This window comes from Heliangelus exortis, chromosome 4 (assembly GCF_036169615.1).
Source record: "Heliangelus exortis chromosome 4, bHelExo1.hap1, whole genome shotgun sequence".
Lineage (NCBI taxonomy): Eukaryota > Metazoa > Chordata > Aves > Apodiformes > Trochilidae > Heliangelus > Heliangelus exortis.
In genome coordinates this window covers 30,343,768-30,369,589 of record NC_092425.1, presented here as the reverse complement: position 1 = coordinate 30,369,589, position 25,822 = coordinate 30,343,768, and the positions used below count along the sequence as shown (strand labels likewise).

Below are 25,822 nucleotides of genomic sequence, written 5' to 3'. Positions count from 1 at the left end.
CAGGACTGAGGTCCCTCAACAATCTGACCTCCTATCCTAGAAACTGCAAAGGTAGTAGTCAAGCAAATTTCTTAGTGATGATAACTTAAAGTGAGAAAACTTTCCTGAGCCTACCACGCTACTTCTTGCCATTTCTTTTTGATGGTCACAAGTGGAAACTCTGTTCACACATACACAGTTTTCCTGTGGTGAGAATGAAGTGATGCTGATGAAAAAGTTATCTATTTGCCAAAGCACCACCAGCACCTAGAGCATCCTACCAAGACGATTGTTATTTCCCTTGCTTGTGCAATGTGAATTGTGTCAATGCAATGAATGTTTCTTGAGTGCTTTTTAAACTACTGCAGCACCAAACCATCCATTTCATCTTAAATTGCTTCTGAAGGAAGTTTCAGTAAGCGTCTCCTTCAGTAAGTAAGGGAGTCTCCTCCCTTATTTTATAATGCCCCTTACTGCAAGTAATTCAGAATTTTCTTTCAAGAAATTGTGTAACCCATGTGTTGTACTGTTTGACCCAGCTCCATATTTTACCTTGTCCAACACTGAAGAATTCTATAACTCTCAGCTATTTTGATAGAACCAGTAGCTGGCTGAGGCTGAAGTTATTATCCTGCAGGGTACTGAAGCCACATGTTGAGGAAAGCTGAGAAGATGAGAGATGGGTTGTGTAATCATTCTTATCAGCTTTCCAGATCAGGAAACAACACAACTCTTCCCTTCTCCCCCGAGTCCCATATTTCAATATAGTCAACAAAGTATATTGTTACCACAGTCAGGCAGGGAAATGTGTGACATAATGTGCAATGTAGTCACTCAATATGTAACAAGCCTTTCCTATTCCAGATGAACTGTACTTGATGGGAAAATTTTTGCATCCTTTTTTTTTCTTACCAGGAATGCAATTAAACAGTGTACTCTGAAGAGATGCTGGTACAGATAAGTGTGTCCTCCTCATTAATGTTTTAAAAAAGAATTCTTTCTAGGAAAAGAAGAAGTGTTTCTTTCATTCAGCGTGGAATAGGAGCTTGCAAGCTTTTGCCATACATAAGACAGGAAAAATGATGATCTGCAACTAAAAACAAAACCACAACTAGACTCATCTGTTAATTATTACACAGGAAGGATAGGACATTCACTTATTTCACTTCTTCCCTCTTAAAAGAAAAATGTTATATATGAACACAGTGTTTTAATTCAAGGATTGATAATGTCCATGAAAGGCTTTGCTGAACTCCCTGAAGTAGGACTATGTGTGCACGAGCTTGTGATTTTTCTTCATTATAATACAGAACAGTCTATCTGTCTGTCTGTCTGTCTGTCTGTCTGTCTAGGTAAACATTGCAGTGATGTGTTCCACACTACCAAGAGTTCCAAAAAAGTTCACAGACTACAGTTCCCTTTCAGCCTTTCTGTTCTGACTTTCTCAGCTAACTCTTCTGGAGATCCCACAGTGACACATCACACATTCTGCCTATTCATACAAAGTCTACCCGCTTAGTCCATTTAACAACAACAAAAACAGCTTTAGACTTTTCAATCAGCCCTAATCTTATGTGCTATTTCTATTGCAACATTCTCATTTTTTGTGTTCACCATGAGAACACCACAACAACAGGGGGCCCAACCTGCTTGCAGCAGGAGGCAGAAAAGTTGAAAGTGGCCCCTCAGGTCACAGAAATTAAAATCAGCATAAGGCAAACCACAGATGGGACGTGAATGTTCACTGCTGAAAGTACATTAAACTCAAAGCATTTGGCTCAGTCAGTGGCTGGGTGTTGGTTTTTTTTGGTTTGGGTTTTTTTTTTTCCTTTGTGCACTGACATTTGACCCCTTTTATAATATGCACCTTGCACCACTGAAATCCAGTTAGTTATTTATTAAACTCAGGTACCAATGGCTGACTTGTACATATCATGCTTTTAACTGCCTCGTGTTGCCTGTGTGTGGAGGAGAGGGGGATGGAAGGTAATCGTCTTTGCTGTGAAATTCTGTCATATCTGCAGAAAGGAGCTGCAAAGTGCAGCAATTTGTACCTGACCTCTGATCTAAGAAGTTCGTACAAACCTTTGAACCTCAAATTGAAATTGAGAAACAACGTTTACAAGTACAAGGAAGAGATTTCTAACACTCGTTACCTGTGCCCAGAGTTAATATTATAAATAAATAAAAAAATGTTTAACCAATGCAGGGACTCTCTCAGCAGGCACCATTCCTGTGCTGGGTTAATTCAAGATAATTTAAGTGTACTAAAATTACAGCCCAGCTGGAAATATCTAGGGTTTGGAAAGGAAATTTCTGTGTGCTTCAGAAAATGAGTGGGCTTGGAGACAGATGTAATTTGAAATTCACCTTTTGCTGACCTTAATTGGAATTTATTTTTTTTTTAATTAAAAGCTGAAGAAAGAAGACAAGCAACATTTGTTTCAGTATTCTTCCTTCAGCAATGAATGGAGCTGAAATGCAGAACTGAATAGGAATTATTAAAAAGAGTATCAAAATGGCTTCTCCTTTGTTAACTCTATTTATTTTTATTCAACACATTATCTAATCTTGGTTATACAATGCAGAGCTATATGAGAAACCCATGGAAAAATAATCAAACCAACATTACAATAAGGTCTTGATAGACTGTCATATGGCCTCGCCTTGACGAGCAAAAAGGACATATTTTGCAGTTTTGTCAGATTAACTGTGTTCATTTAATTAAAAAGCTCCCTCAACTCTTCAGACACTGGCAAGGTCTTTGGTGCAACATCACCAGCTAATACCAACATGTGCCACCAGACTGTGTTGGGTGTGGAGGTCTGCAGAGATCAACATGATTGGAAAAGACACATTTCTGCAACCCAGCCTGCCAGGCCATGGAGCATTGCAAGGGATGGATGGCAGTAATGTTTATCTGTGACATCCCTCACACGTTCTGAGCATCCATGGGAAGCTTGGATGTGCAAAGAGTAAAGGAGCACTTTACACACACATGTTGAAGCCTGGCTTCAATCCAGCTAGCCCAGGACAGGACAACATTATACACACCTGCTGCATCTGGTCCACATGTTAATGAACAATTTCGTAATTGATTTTATTCATACCTGACTTACAACAACTCTATTCTATATTTCCTTTTCTTTTTATATTCTTTTTTTCTTTTTTTTTTCTTTTTTTTTAAAAATGTGTTTAGATTAAATTGATTTTTTCCCATATTCAAGTTCAAACTTCACTATTGTTATCAGCACTGGCCCCAATAAAGCAATAAATGAATAAATAAAAAAAATAAGGTTGAACAGACTAATGTCACGTGTCCTATGTCATGTACAAGCCTTAAAAATTTCACAGCTGCTTAATTAGAATATGAATAGAAAAATACTAACATTTTACTGTCTTAAAATTCTATCAAATTTTAAGTATGCAGAATAAGTTATATGGATTCATTTGTATTAATAATACCTGTGTGTATAACCTGCTTATTCAGCCTTCCTAGCCACCTTATAGCTTTATAAGCCCCAAATTCTGTACCTAAAGCTGATAACTCACTTTTAAAGTTTGACTTTTTATGTCAGTTTCTTGAAGAAGCAGAACAAAATACTAGGTGGCACAAACAGACAGCAGCAGAGAGACCAATTGAAAACACGCCAGGCAGTTGTAAATGGCTACCTTTTCATTAAGATAGAAAATATATCTCTGAGACAACGATTTTATGTTTTCCTCAGCCTAAAACATCGAGGGTTTAATTTTCACTGTTCTGATATTCGCTTTGTTGTTTGCTACGCAAATTCTTTTAGAAGTTCACATGTCGAGCTCATAGTTCAAACTTAGAAGCAGTTGCTTCCTTCTCAAAAAAACTCTTCCAGGACCCTCTAAAGGAAGGCAAAACCCAAACTCGATACCTTGACAATGACATACTTTCAGTCTCAGCTCCCCCCTAAATGGAAACCAGATAAAAAAAAGCCCTACAGAGCAAACAACATTTCCCTTACCTCTCTGGTCCCACAGTCGAAGGGCGACAGGTTAAGAGGACTCGCGCCTTTGCCCGAGCAACCTTTCTTCCTAATGGCTGGAGCCTTGTAACCTGGTTATAGAGTTTATGCATCTCTTTATTGGCCAGCCAGCGTTAGCCATTTAAATTCCTTGGGAGTCATTTGTTAAGGGCTCTTAGGCTGAGGCTAAGTGGGTGGGACGGGAGGGAGAGGGGATGTTGGCGCTGCCAGACGCAAAGAGCTCTCCACAGCGGTTTGAAGATTAATAGAAAACCATCCGCAAGGAAGGGACCTGTGGTGGGAGGGCTGGGTCCAGCCTTCAGGGAAGCACAGGAAAGAGAAACCATGACACTTTCGCAGGGACGAGGAGTTTGAAAAGCAAGATTTTCATTCAAAATTTAAAACTTGGAAAAAGGGGAGTGAAACATGTACAAACAGCTCCTTCCTAGCACAAGGCGTTGTGCAAATAGCTTGGGTTACTCACAACAGATAAGATAAGAAAAGGGCATATTTTGCTTGATGGCGTGAGGTTTTTTTCACTAAAATCTTTTTTTTTTCTTTTCTTTTCCTTTTTTTTTCCTTTTTTGTTTTGTTTTGTTTTGTTTTTCTCTGTATGTGGCTGGCAAAGTTATTTCAGGCTTAATTAATTTATTTTTCTTTGTAAGAAAAAAAATGCTCTGCAGCTCCTGGAGCAAGAGGCAGGTTTCTTGATCTTGGCAGTGGTGGGACAGTAAGAATAACTCAGCCTGTGCCGTGTACCCAGCGCGCACCATTTCAGTGGCAAACACGGAAACTCAAATGTGTTTGCTTGGAAGAAAGCAAAAAAAAAAAAAACAAAAAAGAGCCCGGTGCAGGAGTAAAAGCAGGTAAAAAAAAAAAAAAGCATGGTAAAACATGATTCATGACAGCAGAAATGGTCTGTACATAACAACGGAGCATTAGGCCCCAGGAGCACTTAGCAAAGCAAACAACACACCTTCTCGAGCAGCCAAGAGGAGGAACTGCACTGAAACACTCTCTGGATGATGGATTTACCCGGTCAGTGCACAACCAGCCAGCAGGAGAAGAGGGAGCAGGGCATGCCTTGGGACACAACTCATTTCTGGGAAAAGATATTGCCCAGAGAAGGTGAAAAGCAAACAGCTTATCACAGATGCAAAACAACTACAGCTTTCAGTCCTTTACATGTTTTTGTTTACTGGCATAGCCCTACTTTTCTTCTTTCTCTTTTTTCCAAAAAGCTTGGTCCAAATCTCTAGCCAAGCAATACACAGGCAGCAACCTCAGGTCATCTCAGCGTGGAAGAAGTGTCTTTTATCTCTCAGTGACAACCTGGGTGGATTCTGAAAAGGAAGGTTTGCCAGCTTGTATCAGGTGATCCTACAGAATAATTTGTTCTTGCCCTCCAAGTGGTTTAAGCTGGGCATGTAAAAGTTAGAGACATCCTTGTACTGCAGAGTCAGAGGCTGGTCAATAGAGAAGAGGGACAGGGGAGCCAGCAGGTGTCGAGATAAGAGCTCTAATGTTAGAAGGCTCCAAGTCAGAGAGCAAGAAATGTGGAAGATGGCTAAGGCTGGCAAAAGAACCATCCTCATCAGAAACCGTGGTGGTTTCAGAGAGCAAACAGGAAGGATAGCTGCTCTGCTTACACCACAAACCCAAAGGGTGATTACAACCACCCTGTTCTGGCTCTCTCTACTTGTTTATCCACAGTACTGTGGCTGTGGCGTGTTAAACACTGTACAAACACACCTGCAGCCTGGATCCTGGTCCCAGAATGCCTGCAGCCCAAGTCTACTGTACAAGTCTTTCATCTTCAGAATTCCTCTCTGCAAATGTTAACTCATTAGCGACAAGAGCTGCGGAGAAGCTTGTGCTGCTCTGCTGCCAGGGGAGCTGCAGCATGGAAATTAAATTGTTCTCCCAAGACTATGGAAGGAATCGGTCACAAATTCAGGGCTAAAATCTAAGAGAGTCTGCCAAAATCAGACACATGCCTCAATTCTCACTGAGAAGTGAGTATAAAATATTTAGCTGGTCTAAGCTTGCAAAACTCTCTACAAGATTAGTTAATTTTTTAAAGGCAGTATCCTTCTCTTTAGTTTGCTTTTTTTCTATGGGAAAACAAACTGAGCTGTTAACCATAGCCACTGTAAAGTGAGTCCTATCAACTACAATTGTGGTACTTGAGTGCACAAGGAGTACTGTTCTGGTGTAAGCAGAATTAAAAAAGCACTGATGCTAGTGAGCCACTGGTCTGTCTTTTAGAAAGCTCTTCAGTATACCATGTTAATTAGGCTCATGCAGGGAGGTCACTCAAACCCTTGACTTTCATTTTATATTTTCACTTTTAGTTCCAGCTCATTGTCAGCTTCCAAATTAAGCCCCCACTATTATTTAAAGCAACAAACACCAGCAGCCCAGGCTGCTGCAGTTTATTCTGAGGCGTTACCATCCTCAATGCTAGAGTCTGAAAATATATTTATTTGTCCTGCAGTCTGTGCTTTTATAGGGAACCTAAGAAGGTTGGGCAGCATACTGCATATGTGTCCCCCAGTTTTCCCTGATGTCAGATACCTACTTCCCTTAGCTTCAAGCACACTGAGTTTGTAACAACTAGATGACTTCTTATATGCCTCTTTATGATGCCTCTGCCATCATGAGAGGGAAACAATTAAGGCAAAGTGGAGAAGTGTTAAGGGCAGAGCCATCCAAGCAGTAGGGAGGCCATCCTGTGCATGTGCACATGTTTCTCTCCTTATACAGCATCCACTGCACTGGCATATGGGTATAAACACATCTCTCATCTTCTGTTTCCATTTCATAGAATCATAGAATTGGCTGGGTTGGAAGGGACCTCAGAGATCACCAAGTCCAACCTTTGATCCACTACTGCTGCAGTTCCAGCCCATGGCACTGAGTGCCACATCCAGTCTCTTTTTAAATATCTGCAGGGACGGAGAATCCACCACTTCCTGGGACAGCCCATTCCAATGCTTGGAGGGATTACACATGAATGTTTTTTCCTAAATAATTGTTCTCCTGAATACAGCGACAGAAAAGGCTGGACATTTGAAGGAAAAAGGTGAGATTCACTGGAATGTCCAAGTGCTTGTCTGATGGGGACCTGCTCTCTGACACAGAAAGGGCTTTCAAGCAGCTGGAGAGATTCCCCTCCACTGGCTTTCTTCTACAATCAGACAGTCTGAGCTCTGCTGATCAGGTGTGCTGGGCTGCTCCACACAGTCACAAGCACTAGTAAAGCACTGGCTCTGCTCTCTGAGATTTTTAAAAGATTGAATTCAAATGCTTTGGGAGATCTGGAGGCTGACCCATTGTTTTATTGGGGTAGGGTTATTCTCTGGTTGATAGTGAGTATTTTTGATGTTCCTGGTAAGAGATTGGCAGACATGTGAGTGAGTGAAAGGAGAAGGGAGAGTAAGGAGTGAGAGATGCCTTGGCTTTTACAGTTAAATTTGGTTTTTAAAGCTACTGAGAGACTGTAGTGGAATGAGGAGGGAATGTGCCAAGTAAAATATTTAACTGAAAGGGCAGCTGAATTTAAGAGTGACGTGCAAGATCTCAACACCAGAAAACCTTTATAATTTTTCATTATATTTATACATAAGCCCATCCTCATCCACAATCCAGCCACAAAAATTAGGATCTCAAAGTAACAGACAGCCTTTTTTTTCCCCTTTTCTTTCTTTTCCTTCTCTTTTTAACAAAACCACTTTGTGTTTGGTGGAACAGGTTCCCACCTGTGTGTAGAACCATTTTATTGCCTATTTGAATGTTTAAAGAGACAACAACACTTTATTTAAATGAATAACATGTTATTTTACACCTGTTCTTGCACCACGTGGGTTAATACAACACAGTTTATAATTTCCTGCCTTTCATAAGCTATTGCAGACCAAAAACTGGGGAGAACCTTCAGAGAACATGCAGTCAGTACCACAACACTTTTTTTTTTTTAACGGGTGCATAGCAGACAACAAACACACATATAATCATATATTTCAAAACAGCTTTACTATTTAGTCTCAGGAGATTTTTTTCATAGGTATTCAGGCACCCAGGTAGACATTTGTACACAACAGCTTTCCAAGTTGTCTCACACCAAAGCCTTTTCCATGAGTAACCTACGTCAGCTCTTTGACCTTTATCTTGCCACATCACGAAGGATTCCCAGTAAACACCCTTGCAGAAGTGGACTACCCTGCTCTGCCAGCCCCAGACACATCCCCCATCCCACCACGGAGATGACAAAGTCACAGCCCTGAAGGTGGATTCCCATTAGGGGGGAAATCGGCCAAGGACACCTTGGGCTTTCCCCTTTTGTGTTTTTTTAATCTTAGGCTTCTCTGGTTCATGGGCAGTGAGTTGCTCTGATAATCTTAATGGTTGCTAGAAAAAATTGGGTTTTTTTATTTTCAGCAATCACTTTGTCCTTCTGCAATAGAAGTCAGCAGAGAGAGATTAGGCTCAGCTTCCCCATGTGCAAATTTGTGCTTTCATTTAAAACAGAAAGCAGGTTTTAGGTTCCAAAATGTAGTAAGACAGATACTGAATAAACTCATGGAGTATAACAGATTTTAATAGCACACAAAAAAGAAGGAAACCAGCAAAACCCAAAGTTTTTTATATAGCCACAACCACTGCATTTTTGTGGCATGTTTGCTTTCCATACAAGTAAATACAGGGTTGGTTTTGAACAGACATATCTACAAGGGAGGTTAATATGATGATCACTTCTCAGTCCCTGAGTAAAAACTCTATGGGAAAAAGGCTTAGCCCTCACTGGCCTGATGTGGCTGCTGAACACCAGTGTTTCACACCACAGTCTCACAAACATGTCAAACTGGTGCTGCCAGCATCAGGTCCCTCTCCTTCCCTCCCCAGGCCCCTGTGCAGCCCGAGCCAGGAGCATTTGTGTGGCTGTGCCCTGTGCACCGGGACCACAGCGCCTGTGCTGACAGAGGGGAGGGGAAGGTGGGAGCAGTCCCACTGACAGTCCTTCCTATTGAGCAAAATTATGGAAAAAAAAAGGGAAAATATTTCTTTTGAAGCCTGATAAATAAACAAGTCAGCCATGTACCAGCCAGTTTTGATAATGAAAATGTTACCAGCAAGCAACATTCTACCTAATTCCCTCTGGGGCCTTTTTGCAGAGGGAGCATCACAAGTTTTTGTGATAGATGTTCACAAGAGAGAGTATAAAGCCCTCCAAATTTGTATTTACAGGAGGCTTCCAGTATTTTGGTATGAAAATGAAAGTGATTAGTAAACGTAACCCTCATTTATTCTCTTCCAGCAATTGCTCTGATATTTTACAGGTAGCAGTAGAATGTAAGAATATTAAGCTAGAACAGCTTTTCCTCCAGCCAACAGGTATCATGTCTGCTTAGCTTTTCTTTTTTTAATTCTTAATGCCTTATTGAATATAAGCCAATAAGCATCATTTGGAATCTGTTTGTAAAAAAAGGTTATTAGACAAGGGAACTGACACAGCTTCTTTCAGGAAGACAAATTTATTATCCTGCCTCCCAGTAACATGAAAAAAAAATTTAGACTGGAGGAGACTGAATGAACTGCAAGGGAGTTCACTGAATCCATTAACTCAGATGTCTCTTACATTGTATTTTATTACACATACATAACTTCCATGTCTCAGAATACTGATTTATTGTCAGGATTAGAAAAAGCAGCTTTTGATGGCATCGGCAGAGTCTGCACTGCCACACACAGCAAAGGCATCACTACCAAAGAAACCTGTGGTAAGCAGACAAAGATTTACACCAGTCCTATGCTGACAGAATACCTGGGACGGGATTTTATGCGGTAAAATTTGCCGTGACCGTGACAGAGTCACCGGTGCGTGCTGCCGTGTGTCAGCAGTGAGGTCACACCTCCTGGCCCATCGCCCTGCCTGGGCACAGCACAGTTTGTCCCCTGGACCAGCGAGGATTTGCCCTGTGCTGTCACATGCTCTCGCCTTACCTAACCTCACCCCAGCGCCCCAGCTCCTCCTCCAGCACTGTTTGCATCCCGTCTGCTCCTCTCCCCCGCCGACCTTTGCTACAGGCAGACAGGATTCAAGCTGCAAACCTCCGTTCAGCTGAGATTTCTTCTCAGCGGCAGATGTACCAGAAACCAGTGGCAGGCACCCAGCTTCCCAGCCGCCGTGGCCTGCTCTGCTTTGGGGCTGGTTTCAGCTCCGTGCTCAGTCTAAGAGGTGGTGGCACAGTGGGGGAAACAGGCTGGATTCGCCTGTTATTCCACCAAACATGTTACCAACAACACAGCCAAGCCCTAGAGCTACATCTATACCGAGCCACTTGCACAGTGCAGAAACACAAGTGTAACACCAAGCGGCTCTTGGTATGAACTTTGCAACCCTGTGGTAAAACCACTGGCTGTAACCAGACACACTTGAAGAGTAAAAGGGCACTTTCACCTCTGTGGCTGCACCTGGGCTGGGCCCCACCACTGGTGTGGGGCTCCTGGGCATCACCCCCTGGCTGTCAGACCTACCGCAGGTCAGCCCGTGGGGTAGAGCTGCCCTAATTAAACATGAAAATGCTCAAGGGCAGGTCTCGGTAATCATAGGAAGGTAATTTTTTTTACAGGACTAGGCCTCTGCTATAAACACCTTTCTCTCAAAGAAAGACCTCGGGGCGCCGTTGACATAACCTAACTCTATAGATATTTGACAAGATAAACCAGGCAAAGTGTCTGTGATTTCAAAGACCATAATAGCCGAAATGTTTAGGAATTAGAAGAATGGTCTGAATGGCTGTAATTATTAAATCCATCAGTTAAATTGCTCTTTCTCTTCCTTGAGAAAGAAAATGTTTCTACAGTCACCTAGGATCTGCCACTCTCAGTCCACTCTCAAAGCCTAGGCTGGAGGTAGCTCTCATTCAGGACACACCTAAGCTTACTGTCTTTAGGGGAAGGTCCCAGTTTTCAAGAGAACAGTTCCAAGCCCTTGAGTTTCACCTCAGAAACTGCACAAAAAGGTCCCAAGACAGGAAGATTCCTTTCCCTTGGCTAAAGGAGGGGTTGGAGACACAAAGCAAGCTCTCCTGTGCAATATCTGCACTCTTAGCTCTGCCTTACTTCTCTCATACTTCTCTCCTGCAGGGTGTGTGTGGGTAAACCTTGAGACTGCCCAGGGCAGGCATCTGTGGGCAAGCCCACCTTGTTTTCTGGGTGAAGGAGAAGACTTCTGCTAAAAGGCTGTGTTCTGTGTTGCCTTTGGGTCCAGGGAAGAGATCCCAGCATGTTTCATTTGTTAGTAGAAATGTAACCCACGGGAAGTACTGTCTGTCCTCAATCTCTGGGCACCTGGGACATTAACTGTTTGCAAGGAGGCATCTGTAATGAAGTAGGAAATTGCAGCTTGTCACTGAGTTATCCAGGTGACAAATGACCCTCATGATGCAGAGATACACCTTTTTTGGAAAAAAGCAAAAACCAACCAGCTAAAATCTCAGAAACTTTAAAAGGTCAGTGACTTTATCCTTCTCAAAAACATGCAAGGTGAACTCCTAAAGGAAGCCCATTTAATCGGTGACAGGTTAGATTTTTAAGGCAAGCATGTTACCATACACCCAGAGACAGAGCTGCTACAGTCTCCTTGCAGCTAAAATGGTTGAAATTTGACCTTTCTAGGGCTATGTGCTGTCTTCAGAGCACCACTGGAGGTAAGCAGAGACCTGTGTTTGTGGACGTTGCCCTTACTGCTATCTTAAGGGACAATATTCTAAAAGAAAAAGGATGACATTTTTGTGTAGTCTCTCACAGCCTTACCCTGTTTGATTCACCACTGTGAGATTTAGTGCAGAATCTCCGAATATCAAAATAGAAAGTGTTCATGCCTAGGACACAGATTAATGTGGCAACAACCAGGCTCTCACCTGTCCTTCACCTGTCCAAATACTTTGACTTCTACATCACCCTTCAGGTCTGAATTTTTTAATCTGCTGAAGGAATTATTTGCTCTGTTTATATTTAGGGATGTATGTGAAGAGATGGTTGAAATTTTGTTGCTGAGTAAGTTTGCCTGAATGCAGGTAATCCATTTTTGTGCCAGATCATCACATGTGACATGAACAATGCTATATTAGGGATTTAATTTGACTTCCTAGATGTTTCATGGTATGAAACTGATAGTATGTACAAGACAGTGCATCTAAGAAAATACAAGTAATCCATCAGGTGGTAAAGGTTCCCTTATTTTGGTCTTTGGCCTTTGTAAATGAAGAAAATATTTTTCTGAAGATGTGCGACAAGACCAATGAGATAAGGTTCTGCTAAGGTTTTACACTGTTTTTCTTTGGAAACTCCCAGTTCCTTTGGGAACAATTCTTGTTTAAAATGAAACCTAAAAGAGGAATAAAATTGCCTTGCATGTAATTTCCTAAATATATTGATGATGCCAATAAAGGAAAAGTAATTTCCTTGTGCAGTCACTATTTTCAAAGAGAAATAAATGTAATATTGTACAATCTATTTTCAAAGAGGAAAAAATGTAATATTTTGAATTAATGCTTTACTCCTGAAAACATCATTTTATATAAATGAAAAATTTACATTTTGTCTGTTACCCCTTGCCTTAGGAGACTAAACATCATGTTAAAAGAGCAGTACAGCATGAGGGTTGCTGTGCATGCCATGTACACCTCTGTGGCCCAGAAGGACACTTGCCACCTGGAGGAACAGGAGCCTCCACAATGGCTGCCCATTTCTAACAGAGATACTCAGTTGTACAGCACAGTCAGCATCACAAAAGAAATAAGGCATAGAACAATCTCTTGAAATCTAGTGACTGGGAAGGCAGATTTCTCTGAAACAAGGACATCCCATCACCACCTCCTCTACCAACGTTTACACTGTGCTGCAGAGCATCTGCTACTGCCCGGCAGGTGGAAATAGGTGCTCCACTGACCAGACTCCCTCTGACACAGCCTGTGACCCTGGTAATACCACAGGAAATATAACCATGACCACATTACCACCGCAGGGTACAATTACTGACCTATAGGTTGCTCCTCTGGCTGGTTCAGAAGGTTTGTGCCCCTCTAAGCCGTCGCGTGCCTGGTGCCACCGTCGCCGTCGCGTCCCCAGCACCCAACCACCCGCTGCTTCCAGACCTCAGCTGGGGACTTCGTAGGTCAGGGAGAAACAGCAGGACAGACCTCGTGCTTTCAGATGCTCTTTAACTGAAACTATCAAGGGAACCTAAATCATTACAACCCTTAAAGACAACCAGAGCTGGTTAAAGGGCACTTTACAAAAGGTTCCTCCCTGGGTACACTGGGATTGCGTTTCGCCAAGAGCAACCAGCCTCTCTCCTACCTCTTCTGGCCAAAGGTCAGCACGCTGAAGAGAACAAAGTCCAGCAGCAGCTCATGGTTAAACTGCTAAAGACACTCCAGCCTGCTTACAGGTGCTCCAGAAGTGAAGCTGCTGTGATATGCAAAGCTCACAGGTATCAACTACTGTAAAATTTGGAAGGCGAGTGCATTTCAGCACAGAAGACAAACACCATTTGCGGCTGTAACTGAGCAAACAGGCAATAAATAGACTCGTTGTCTTTGCCCAGGAGTTAATTTCCCTGTTTGCATATCCTAGCACTTGCACGCTCTTCCTGGTTTTGCTGAACGTGTCCTAAAAATGGCCCCGTGCCCCACCCCAGGTGTATGAACTCCTGCCATGTCTGCCAGCACCCGTTCTCCCTGTGCCCAACTCCTGGAGCTGCTGGCCAGCTGCAGCCAAGTGGCACAGGGAGGGACAGAGGTCTGGGAGCTCATGCAGCTTTGGAAAAGGCAGGGGTAACTCAGAGAGATGGAATTTGTATCGGGCTGAGGGAGAGGCAGCCTCAGCAGAGCCTTTCTCCCACCCTGCATGGGGAAGCGTGGCCAGCAGGGATGTACAACCTGCTGCACCCACAACCTCAGCAGCCACTCAGGGGGTGCAGAGACCAGAGAGGGAGGAATGCAAAGGGTGGGAGGAGCTGAAATTGCTCTGGATTCCTATGGCGATGCTGTAGAAAACCAGACTTAATAAGTTCTGCTATTCATAGATCAGCCAGTTACAGGATGTTAAATCCTCCAGTCCTTTTCTGTCAAATTCACACTGGGATAAGTAGGAACTAAGCGTGCTCGAGAGCCTTTGAAGAATCCATAAGTGCCTACATATTGGCCTGGGGAGGTCTAACTTTAAATACCTCTGTCTTAAAATGGCAACATATATATATACAAAGAATTGTTCTGTCTTTCATACACAACCTTTAATCATTATATTACCCAACTCCCAGAAACCTTATCAACAAAAGTCTGCAAAAATCACACCGTTACATCCTAATTCAGAGTAAAAATCAAATTTTTGAGACTGTGCTACACTTCAATTTCACTAAACATATAACATCTTTTAATTAACCTAGTTGGCAAAATGGCCCTTCTGTCTTCAAAACCACGAAATTTGTTCTTCCATTAGTACTACAGACAAAAGTGTAATGTTGCTGGAATGTCAAAGAAGTTATGAAAACATCTAAAAGTGTGTTCTGCAGCAGATAGAGAAAAAATGCATTTTTTTCATTTGCAGGATGGGAATATGTGTGTAGAAAATTCTGGCAGCTGGTTTTGCTGTTTTCAGTTCATTAGCAGAAGTGTTGTCTCCAGAGAGAGCTATTTTCCTTCCTTCCCTCCTTCTCTAGAAATAGGACAATGCACAGATGGAATATAATGGATTGAAGGAGAAATTGTTTTTCTCTTATCTTTTTTCATCTTTCAGTCGCTTTTTACAACAGTGCTTAATTTTAAGGTAATAGTAACAAAGGAGCTGTGTTCAGAAAGAGCTGACCTAATAAAACAAGCAAGAAACATCTAGGATGGGTAGAAAACTAAAAAGACAACAATGTCCCTTGATAAGGATATATAAGGGAAAAATCCCATCAGTTGTCAGCCTGGTGGTTTGGAAACCCCTGACAGCTAACATACTGCAGACTATTGTGCATTTATTTCAGCAATGGGGAAACCCACGTTATTTATTATCCCATTAAAGGGCTTTGTTTCTGATGTCCTTACCCTCAAAAGCAGCAAAAGCACTGAAAGAATGTGGTGTTTAATATCACCAAAACAATGTGTTGTTTGATACCAAACAATGCTCTTTCTCATCAGGACAGGGAAATCAAATCTTGTTCAACTGCACAGTCAGAGGGAATGTCACTATACATTTAAGGGCCTATCAAAGAAAATAAAGAACATCATGAAATCAGGGATGAGTTGTAACAGGAGCAAAGGGAACCCATCCCTACCTGTCAGGAGTTTCTCTAAGTGCCTGTCAAGCTGGGAGCACAGTGTTTTACAAACCCCAGTGTCAGTTCTTAACTCAGAAGAACTGACATCTAGAGGGATGATTTCATGAAAGTGAGTATGTTTCAGGCATGCAAGAGGCCCAGCTGACGTAGTCAGGGCACAGGTTGCTGCTGGTGGGCTCAAATCTCAGGTTAAGTTCTCTGCCCTCCTGGCTGCTTTGGAGCAGATCTTTCCCTTGGTCTGGCCCAGAAATCACATCCTGGATATAAAAGTTTAACTGAAACTGTGACATCTTCAGAACACCTCAGGTTCTAATCATGTATGGTCTCCGCCAAAACTATGTTTTGTTGAAAAAAATCTCAAAAAGCCATAAAATAAGCACGTAAACCCCTACTTAGTGCTTGTCTTCTGTAGAGGAGTGGCAGATACTCCCTTCTAAAGGAGGATAACATTTATTCCTAGAAGGGGAAGGCGGAGGAGATTCCTGGTGGAGAAATGGGCTGGACCACTGCCTGTGCTGCACCTCTATTCAGCCTATGATAGAGCAGAGGAAGGTAGATGTGTCATTCCCATTGCCCCAGCTGGTGAAACCCTCAGCTGCTTTGATCCCTGGAGCAGCTCAGGGCAGTCCAGAGCACTCCACACATCTGCACAATGTGATAGCTCAGTTCTCCAGGTCATCCTCTGTCCTGGGCTTCTGAGCATCCACACTGCATCAGTGCTTGCTTTTTGGTCCTCTTTCAGACAGAACCAACCAGCTCCTTCTGAGTGGGCCCTAGATGTAGCCCTAGATGTGGCTCCAGGGACTGACAAAATGGACTAACCTGAGCCAGATGCAGTTGTCTGCACCTACAGGTGTCCCTGTGTGACTCTGTGGTGTGGCCAGAGAACACCCCCTCAGTTTCATGAAACCCCTCTGCTATACTGCAGAAGCTCACAGCTGGCAAAGAGAAATCATAATTATGCCTTAGAAGGGTCATCACAGGTGCTTGAGAAGATCACGTGTGGATAGGCCAACCTGCTCAGCAGGCATTAGCAGAGCACCACAGCTTCAGATACAAATAATAAATTTATAGTAATTTAAATTTGTAAGTTGTCTGTTGCCTAGTTTTTTTTTCCCCTAAGCAACACAGTCCAGTTAGTAAATGTAAGTGACAGCTGCTGGCTACAAAAGTTATTCTAAACAAAAATAATGTCCAGTAGCTCAAATAAATTTGTAAATCTGAGGTGCAAGCTGCAAGCATTTGGTGTCATACCATCAAAAGACTTTGTGTGAGTCTACTGAAACTTGCCATGAAAAACCTACCCTGGGCTCAGGTAAGGCAAAACTTATTTTCCTCCCAGTTGCTTGGAAATGGAGCAGTTCTCTGAAATGTAGGCCTACAGCTAAGAAGGTTATTTCATTTATAAATATGAAGAAATTCTCATCTGGCATTGGAGCGTTTGGAGGGAGGTACAAACACTGATGTACACAACCCCATGCCTGCCCCCCTCGTGCAGGCAAAAACCCTTTAAACAAATGAAAATGGAACCTTCCCCTGGGAAGAGACAGGGAAGCAGAGAAGCCAGAAAGACCTCATGGCACAGTCTGTCGCCGAGAGCATCAAATCACCTCACAACCAGGAATGAAATCCTGTGCTGCTGCACCCAGCTGGCACAGAGAGCATCCCACTGGTAGCAGGTGAAGGGGAAAGTGGCATTTCACAATCAGGTTTCAACAAGGAGAGGGTCATGCTTTGGAGAGGAGAGGCTGTGAGAAAGGAACAGGCTATTTTTTTACAAGTCAAACCAAATGCTTGGAGAAAACCTTCTAGAAAGCAGCTGCCAGCACAGCTGTGTCGATGGCTCTATTCAACCAGGCAGGAACTGCTCAAGGGTTTTGAGTGCAAGTAATGCTTTTAACACTGTGACCCAGGCAAGAAACTGGAACACCCGGAGAAACGATTTTGGCAAGGGTATGTTTAATGAGTCAGAGTGCCCTGTTATCTGATGGCAAGTTTTTACAGGGTGGGAGTTATTTAATTGCAGTATAATAATCTGAGAAGCTGCAAAGGGTTGAATGCTTCCTCCTTCAGTACCAGCCCAGTCAACACCAGCCATGTTTCTGCCTTATGTCCCCCTCAGCAAGGCAAAACCACTGGACCTGTCTGGTGAGGGACTGGGGTGTGAAGCCACCATGCACATGGCCTCCAGGCAGCTGGGAAGGTGAGCTGACCTGCAGCTCTCTTGCCCTTTGCTGTGCATTTTCCTCATTTTTAGGCCCAGGAAGGGGGTCACACATTCCTGGTATTTGTGTCCTCCTTCACGTGAGCAGCCAGAGGAATAAATGAGAAACAAAGCATACTTGTGGATCAGTAATAAATCCTGTTTGAAAGCTGACTTCAACAGATGATCCAGACAGATACGTTTGTTCTGCCTGGTGGTTTTTTAAAAAACAAAACAAAACAAACATCTCCCAGCCTCTTTACTCTACATTAATTTTCAAAAAAATCCCCAGAATATTTGACCCTTTCCATCTGTTGCTGACAGAGGTGGCAGGAGGCTTATAGTGTGTATAAACTAGCTATATGACAAAAAACTGCTACTCCTAAATATTTTTATAAGCAAACAGGAAAATCTATTGTACATAAAAATACTACCAGTGAAATATGCTCATTTGAGGTCTCAAAAAGCTGCCCTTGCAGCTAAAAAAATTTAACCTTTATAAAGTTGATAAGTAAAAAAGTAGTGGGTTTTTGTTTATTATTAATTAGATGAAAGTTAGATCTGGAATGGCCAAATGCCAGCTGCTGAGCTATGTGCAGTGGCTCCTTTATCAAGAGCTACTATCATCTCTGATATCAAAATCCCACCTGCAGATTCTGGAGTATTGAGCATTAACAGTCTTTCAGAGTCAAGGTGGTCACCTGGATTAAAGAGGGGAAGCAGAGGGAAGTTGCACTCATTGACTTTTTTGCAAATCTGTTTGTCAGATCCTTGCAGATGCCCCCTCTCCACTTACACAAACTTACAAATCTTGCATGCTAACTGTCTGAAAGACTCAAACCAGAGAGATTTTCTGTTTTTTACTTCCCTTAAAAAAGATGTGCCTGCTGTCTTAACACAGAAACTGGTCTATAAGCTAGAATAGCCCTTTTTAAAATTACTTGGACTTCACTCACAAAAACGTAACTGTAACTAGAAGTAATTTACATAATTACGACCCTGGAAAACCCGAGTTTAAACAAAACAGCAAACTCCCTAGAACTGGATTGAACAAGCAGTGAAACAAAAGAGAAGACACAGATCCTATCTCCCATAGCCTGGCATGTTAGCACAACTCTGTTCCCAAAACATTGTCAAAATTTGACTTCCTAGCATACTGTCCAAATTTGACCTCCTCAAAATGTTCTTTGTTTCTTTTTTCTAATATACAACTCCAGTATACACAAGAATAAAACCATGAGGTTTTAGTTCAGCACCACAGTAAACATAAGTGCCAGTTAATAACTTGCCAAGCAGAGCAACCAGAGGACCCTGGATGCAAAGTCTACTGAGGCTTCTGTAGAGTGCCACATACCCATGGCTCACCGAGATCTGAACCATGAAGTGATGCTACGGGTTGCTAACACAGAGCCCCTTCCCTTCACAAGGGGAGAAGACTGATCACCTCTGTAGGGGAAGAAAGGGAAAAACTCTTGAGAGCATGAGTTTGCCAGTTTTCCTACTGTCTAGTTTTCCTACTGTCCAATTAGAAGATCTGACTAAGAATTATTATTATGCATGTTTTTAAGGCAATTCTTTCTTGACTTCTTTTTAACCTAGCTTTTCAGTTTTCCATTAAAAAAAAAATCTACAATTAAACTCCCAGTGCAGCAAAAAAATTAAACAAATGCAAACAGTTTAAATCTAACCTACATTAATACAATTACAATGTGTTTCAAATGACACATATGCTGGCTGAGGTGGACCCTGCCTGCCTCTCCCAAAATGTAGCCAGAGGTCTCAGCAACTACCCTTTCACTGAAGTTAGTACACAGAAGAGCTTTCACTGTGTTTTCATGCTGTGTTGAAGACACTCCCAAGTAATTCAACAATTTCTTTATTGAAACTTCCTTGTTTAAATGCAAATGAAGAGTAGAGCTGAGTCTACTGTGTTGAATGAACACAAAATGAAATGCTTTAACCGGATTTCATTTCCATGTCATTCCTCTTCCGTAGGGGAGATGTGTCATCATGAAATTTAGAAGAAAGCTTTCTGTGTCCTACCTCTGTTCACAAATGGCTACTCACCTCTTTGTTTGCTATTTTAAAAAACTAACTAACTAAAAAGAAACACATCCTTTATCCAAAAATGTTCTTTATGTCTGTGCAGAAAGTAGTCACTTTGAAAAACATTCATTTGCAGACATGTACAGTACAGGACAGAAAGTCTTCTATTTAGCATAAGTGGAGCAATTGCACAGGACAAACTGGGCCAGGAGGGTCTTAATTTACTTTAGTCCAGGGTGAACCCACACTAGATCTTTGTGGAAGAGGACTGTAGCCTGCTGAGCCTGTCAAAATATGTTTCTGTTGGATTTATTGATCATTCTCCTTAACTTGATTGTGAAAAAGTAGGAGGGACCATATTGCCTCTAAGCTTCTGGAAATCCTTGTCCCTTGGTTTTTGGTACCTCTTGTGTTCTGGTGTGCTGAGGATATGACAGGACACTGCAGCACAAGATCTTTCAGAAGTAGAAAGATGATGAAAAGGAAGAACTAAAGATGGTAGGGTTGATTAGTCCCTTTTCATTGCCCCTCAGCACTGTCATCTCAAATTTCCACCTGGATGACCCCACTCAGTTGCCTCTGAGACAGGCAATTCCACTGATGGCCAGAATGCTGGACAATGGTCCAGCTTCTTGCTGCTCCCTTAGTCCCTTCTCCACATTTTTTCCCATGATATTGCTTCTGTCCTGCCAGCCCTCCCCTTGATGAAGGGCAGCAGGCCTCCCCCATGCCTGTCCCCATTTCATGCCCTCTCTACAGAGAGCTCTGGGATCAGTGGTGCTTCTCATTTGGATAGATGTGCTTGGCCATCTCACACTCCTACCTGTGGTACTGTTTTTGCAGCCACTATACTTATGCCTGTGTTTACAGCATTGTCCTGTTTCAAACATCCCCTTGATAAAGGATTCCCACCTGACTGCTGATGCAGAGCTGGGCCTTGGGGTTCAAGACTGATGGACAAAAAGTTTTAAGTAAAAACTCTAGTAACTTCTAGTAACTTCTAGTAACTTTAAGTAAAAACTCTAGTAACTTCCACTGTACCTAATCCCTGCCAGCCATGCTAATGGTACCCATCACCAAGGCAAACAAACTTTCCAGGCAGTAGTTCTAGGTGGTCTTCCTTTGTTTTCATGCTGCTTGATTGCAGAGGTCCATAGGCACATCCAACACCTTTTTAACCCTGCAGCATGAATTTTACCCTGAAACACCAGTCAGAGCCATCCTTGCCATTTTGTCTATCTAATGGCCCAGGCAGGCATAGCCCTATCAGATAAGGCATTTACTCATAAGCATGGCCTGATGAAGACCCTTCACTATGCAGTACATAATGGCAGTGCAGTTCCCAGGGATAACATTAGCAGGAACCATCATGATGCAAGGTAGAGAAGGGTTTGCAGAATCACGAGTTTAGCTATCAGCCCCACCAACTGACACCAATGGAATGAGTAATTCCATTAAACTCAACCTGTAGCTGATTATCCATGAATTTTCTACTGTCAAGTCCTTAGTCTCATCTTTCTTTATAAAGCTGTCTGCCTGCACCAGCTAACTACAGGTGTGGTTTGAGCACCTCTGGGAGCTGTTCAAGTGGAAGATCATGATGGAATGGCTTTCCTGAGTATTGCTTGGAGAAGCATTAATAAAAGTGCCATAAACCAAGTTAGAAAAAGCTGTTCCTATGCACTGCAGAATGTTTACGTAGCAACTTTCCCTTTAAAGCATCCCCAGTTTTTGAGGTGAAAGCATTCAATTCAGTAAAGCTTAGCATAATCCCAGCTGCTGGGGCTGCAGTTTCAGCTGCAATTACAAAAAGTGCCCAGAGGAAAGCAGATCCAAGCAAGATGTGCATTTTTTCTGGAGACCATTATAAAAATACATCACTGCGATAGTGCCATAGCATTTGTATGTTACTATCTTTGCAGTATGTAGAGAGGAATGAGAATATTTACTTCCCTGCAGCTCTTCAAAAAGGATGAAAAGTCAATAGAGGCTTCACATCTGCAGGGCATGGCTTTCTTGACTCAGCAACCTAAAGGTTTTGGTTTGAACAATGCATTTTTGTTTTTAAGCCAAATACTCATTAAGTACAAAAGAGGCAATCCAATGACCTCTCAAACTTGACTCCATCCAAATAGGAAGGTTAAATGGCACTGTATCTTTTGCTCAGTGACTTTAGTTTTTCACTTTCATAGCCTGGGAGATTCAGGGAAGATTCAGAGACAGGATACTACAGTATGAAAAGTAAGCCTTTGTTTAGTCAGCCATTAAAAAAATTATTTCTGCTAAAATTCTTGGTTATAATTTCTACTTTTGCCTTCCAGCATGTAATCAACTAGTGTTTGATATTGACAGCTGTTCTTGAATAATGGAAGTAGTGGGAAACATTGTGACCCAGGATGAGGGAGGGGAGGGCAGGGATGCCATTCATTTGGTTGGGTGTGTTTAGTCATCAGATCTATACTGCACTCTGATCTATGCTACCCTTGACTTCTGATGAGAACAGAAGTTCTGGAAGTTGTTACTGAAAGAAACAAATTGTATAAAGAAATATTCTGATTGAAAGTACACATTGCAAAGAAGAAAAAAACTAAATTGAGATCTAAGCATTCATTTCTCATTGACATCATTAGGAACTGCATATACATGCATCTGACACAAAATAATTTTGGTAATTAAAATAATTAAAGTTACTTCATTTCACAGAAATTATATTTCACATTCAGCTGCAACTCATGGGTTAACACTTTGTGTTATTTTAGCAAAGTTGAAAAGTTGGGGTTTCAATGCATCCCTGGTACTTATGCTCAGCTGCAAACATGCTTGTCTCTAATCACTGTCCTTTAAGGTTTGCATGTTACCTGATCATTTCAGTCACCACAACAGATAGAGGAAAACCAGCTTATTGTCACAAAAATACACTGCAGCTGGTTCTGAAAAAGTAAATTGCTTCCCTTAGAAAACTCCTACTCCTATAAAAGGTGAAAATCCCCCACTAAAATTACAATTCTGCCTTAAGATAACAAACTAATTAAATGCTAATGTTTTAAATTTCTCCCAAAGTAGAGATTCTGGTCATGTGGATTTTGTGCAAATGAAAAACTACAGAAAAGATGGAGAGAGAGAAAAGCAGGGAGTCACATTTTCATAGAAGGAATGAGACTCCTGCCAGACACAGGAGATGAGTTGCTCTTCTTCCTCAAGCCCACACTATCTGCAATGGCCTTACCCGGGTGCCATGTGGCTGATGTGTCACAGGAAAAAAATAATGAATACGAAGTCTCCACGTGGGGTATGTTCTTAAAGAAAGAGGTCCAGCAGAGCAAACCCCAAGTAACCTGTCTGGTCCAGGTGGTATTTTGTCAACATGTTTGTGATGGGGAATCAAGGAAAGGGACTGTAACATCTTACCCATGATGTAGTGGCTGCTACACAACAACCACAAACAAATGAAGGCTGCTGGAACCAGGGCTGGAACACAGCAGGCTGCTGGGCATGCAACCTGGACACTCTCTGTGGCACCCTCCTGGTGACAGCCCTGGCACCTGCTGGCAGAGAGCAGGGACCAAGGCTGCTCTGCAAGGCACTGCTCAGCACATGGGGCCCTGGTGTCCACAAGCAGCAAGTAACCCTGATATGTTCTGGGGAGATGGCAGAGTTTTGCTTCCTTTTTTTTTTTTTTTTTTTTTTTTTTAATCGGGATAATCAGCATATCTACTGATAGAGTATCACTCCTTTCCAAAGTATCTATGAGAGCACTCCCATTTTAATACATCCCGTTGCTATAGGTACTTCTGGTTCAAATACAAATCTTTCTTCTCTCCCATGAAGGGAAATTTGCAAAAGTGCCACTGTGAGATCCCTGTGAGATGCATTGTATTTTATTTTGCATATGTCTAGCAGTAATGCCTGTGTCACAGAACTGCCTTTAAGGGTGAGGACAGACTTCCTTTTTACTAGTGACTCTGTAACCAGCCCAGGCTGAGTATTATTCTCTGACTTTTCCAGCTCCTCCTATATCCCAAAAAAGATTTTGCAGACTAGGCTGTCCTCATGACCCCTGTGCAGACCTGCTCCTTTCAGCTTATTTACACAGGTTTAGCCAACTGAAACTTAGTAAACAGCTGTGCTGAAAATGCAGAACATGAAACCTCCTTGCTTTGTTTTAGTGCATAATAACATTATTATTTACTGAAAATTTAATTGGCTTGTAATTTACAGATATTTATGACCACTTATCCTGAAGCCTGTCTCTCTGATAACTTTTTTTTTGTTGATTCCGCAATGGAAAGGGGTTGGTGTTGCCCTGAAAGTCCTCTGTAGTGCAAACAGGACTTGAAAACTGAACAGATTTTCCATTTAAGCCACTTAATCTCCCTTATAGCCACTAGCTAGAATGCCAGCTTTGTATGAAAATAGACAAGATAACATTGTCATCAGTGTCTTTTGTTTTAGATTTTTTTTTTTTAATGCAGTCTCTGTGAGCTCTGAGATAAGATTTGAACTCTTTCTTTAGTTACTGCAAAGGAAACTTCTACATCAGTCCAAATTAGTGTCAAATACTGGAACCATGATTCCTGGGAGAAGGCTAGAATCACACACCAGCTATGACACACAAAAAAATCACACACTTTAATCATAGTCATGCTCTATATCTACAGATTCACTGGCAGACTGAAACTATAGCTCAACCTTTACCAAATTTTTTCTTGAATCATGTTTCAATCCCTTAAAGCAGATATTTGTGGGAATACAGTTGCTTTGTTTTCCAGTAATTTTTTCCCGCTATTTGCTCTAGGAGTTTTAGTACTGCTAAGAGCTGAAGCCACACTTAGACTACTTTTAATAAAGTAAATATGCTACCACCCTTCAGTACCATCTAACACCACTGAGCATTTACTAAACATAAATAACATGTCATGTGCACACGCAGTTACCAAACACATAAAGAAAATCTGTCACATCAAGGAGTGAAGCAAGGAGTAAGAACAGCTAAGGCCTGACACTGATAAACTGGAAGCAACTAATTCTAATAAAATGTTTTTTCATGCATTTTGCTTTGTACACAAATCATATGGTAAATAAGCTGCAAATACTGACTACACATCAATCACTGCACATGAAGCCCCCCAAAAATCCACCCTTTTCAGGATTATTTTACAGGCACCTGGGATGTAAATGGTGATTTCTGGGAAGTCACCATATGCACTTACATAAAGACACATCCAGACCAGCAAAGCACACACGGAAGACAGTTTCTGCATGAGCAAGTCAGCTTCCAAAGTCTGGTAGAAACTTTGGGTCACTGAGCACACTTCAAACAATTACTTGAGTCTATCCAGCTTCACCTCTCTTAGTGGCATAAGCACATGAAGAACTTAAATCCTGGTACTTTTTCTGTGTCTGTTGCCTTGAAGCATGGAAAAAGTCTTGAAAAAAATTAGTCACTTTGCCTATATTTGCAAAGCTTGTCCAGAAATCAGCAAGTATTTTTCAGCGTGAGTCACAACCCACGTTCCTGTTGCAATAATTAGACTGCACATTTTCATTAGAAACTCTGACTCCTGTTCCTACTCTTCACTTAGAAGATGAGCAGAAGCCACCTGTTTTGAGTTTTGTCAGAAAACCATGAAGCTTTCAAAAGCAACAATGCATTAATTTTGTCTTTTTTTTTTTTTTTTTTTTTTTTTTTTTTTTTTTTTTTTTTAAGGAAAATACAACAAAATCAAACCAACTATCTAATCAAGCATGGGTTAATCAACCCGTGCTTTGGATGACAACATGCAGCCAACTGCAGTTGACACAAGCAAACTGCAAAATAACAATGCTAACTCCCCTTCTGACTTCTAGGGAGCAAACCTTTGGCAAACCTTATAGCTGAGCACAGTTAGTTGTCCTTCTCCCACTCAAAGCTAGGAAAATGGAAGTGGAAACAATACCTGTGGAGAGGCTGTCGTGCTCCCGTGGGTGCTGGTCCCGCTGCCTGCCTCCCCGGGCAGCCCAGCGTCTCGGTGGCCACGACTGCCTGAGCTGGTCAATGTTTTACCAGGCTGTGAACAGATCACTGTTCCACCCTCCTGCAAACACCCCGTGGGGAAGGCAGCACCAGGGCCACGGGGACAAAGCCAGTGCCAAAAGGGTCCCCCCCTCTTCTACCTGCCTGGTCCTCGACAGAGAAAGCAGTGCACACACAAAAAAAGCCTGCTAAGAGGGGGATGCAGGGAAAGCGTGCCATGAAGGGGAAAAAAAATAAAATTGGTGCTATTAATAGAT

The 25,822-nt window shown here is 42.1% G+C and overlaps 1 protein-coding gene across 10 annotated transcripts in view; it reads right to left on the bottom strand.

The window, feature by feature from the left end:
* Positions 1–25,822, bottom strand: part of RBM47 (RNA binding motif protein 47) — a 76,203-nt gene that overhangs the window by 17,591 nt on the left and 32,790 nt on the right. For 2 of the 10 annotated variants that reach the window (XM_071743684.1, XM_071743687.1), the window contains exon 1: positions 25,489–25,605. The exons of 3 other annotated variants lie outside the window; for them this stretch is intronic. The gene's annotated coding sequence lies outside the window, so the exon portion shown is untranslated. Of the gene's footprint in view, positions 1–891; positions 3,522–3,974; positions 4,067–13,020; positions 13,343–25,488; positions 25,606–25,822 lie in introns of those variants that run through there. 5 more of the 10 variants (XM_071743689.1, XM_071743690.1, XM_071743688.1 and 2 more) reach the window with 5 other exon arrangements.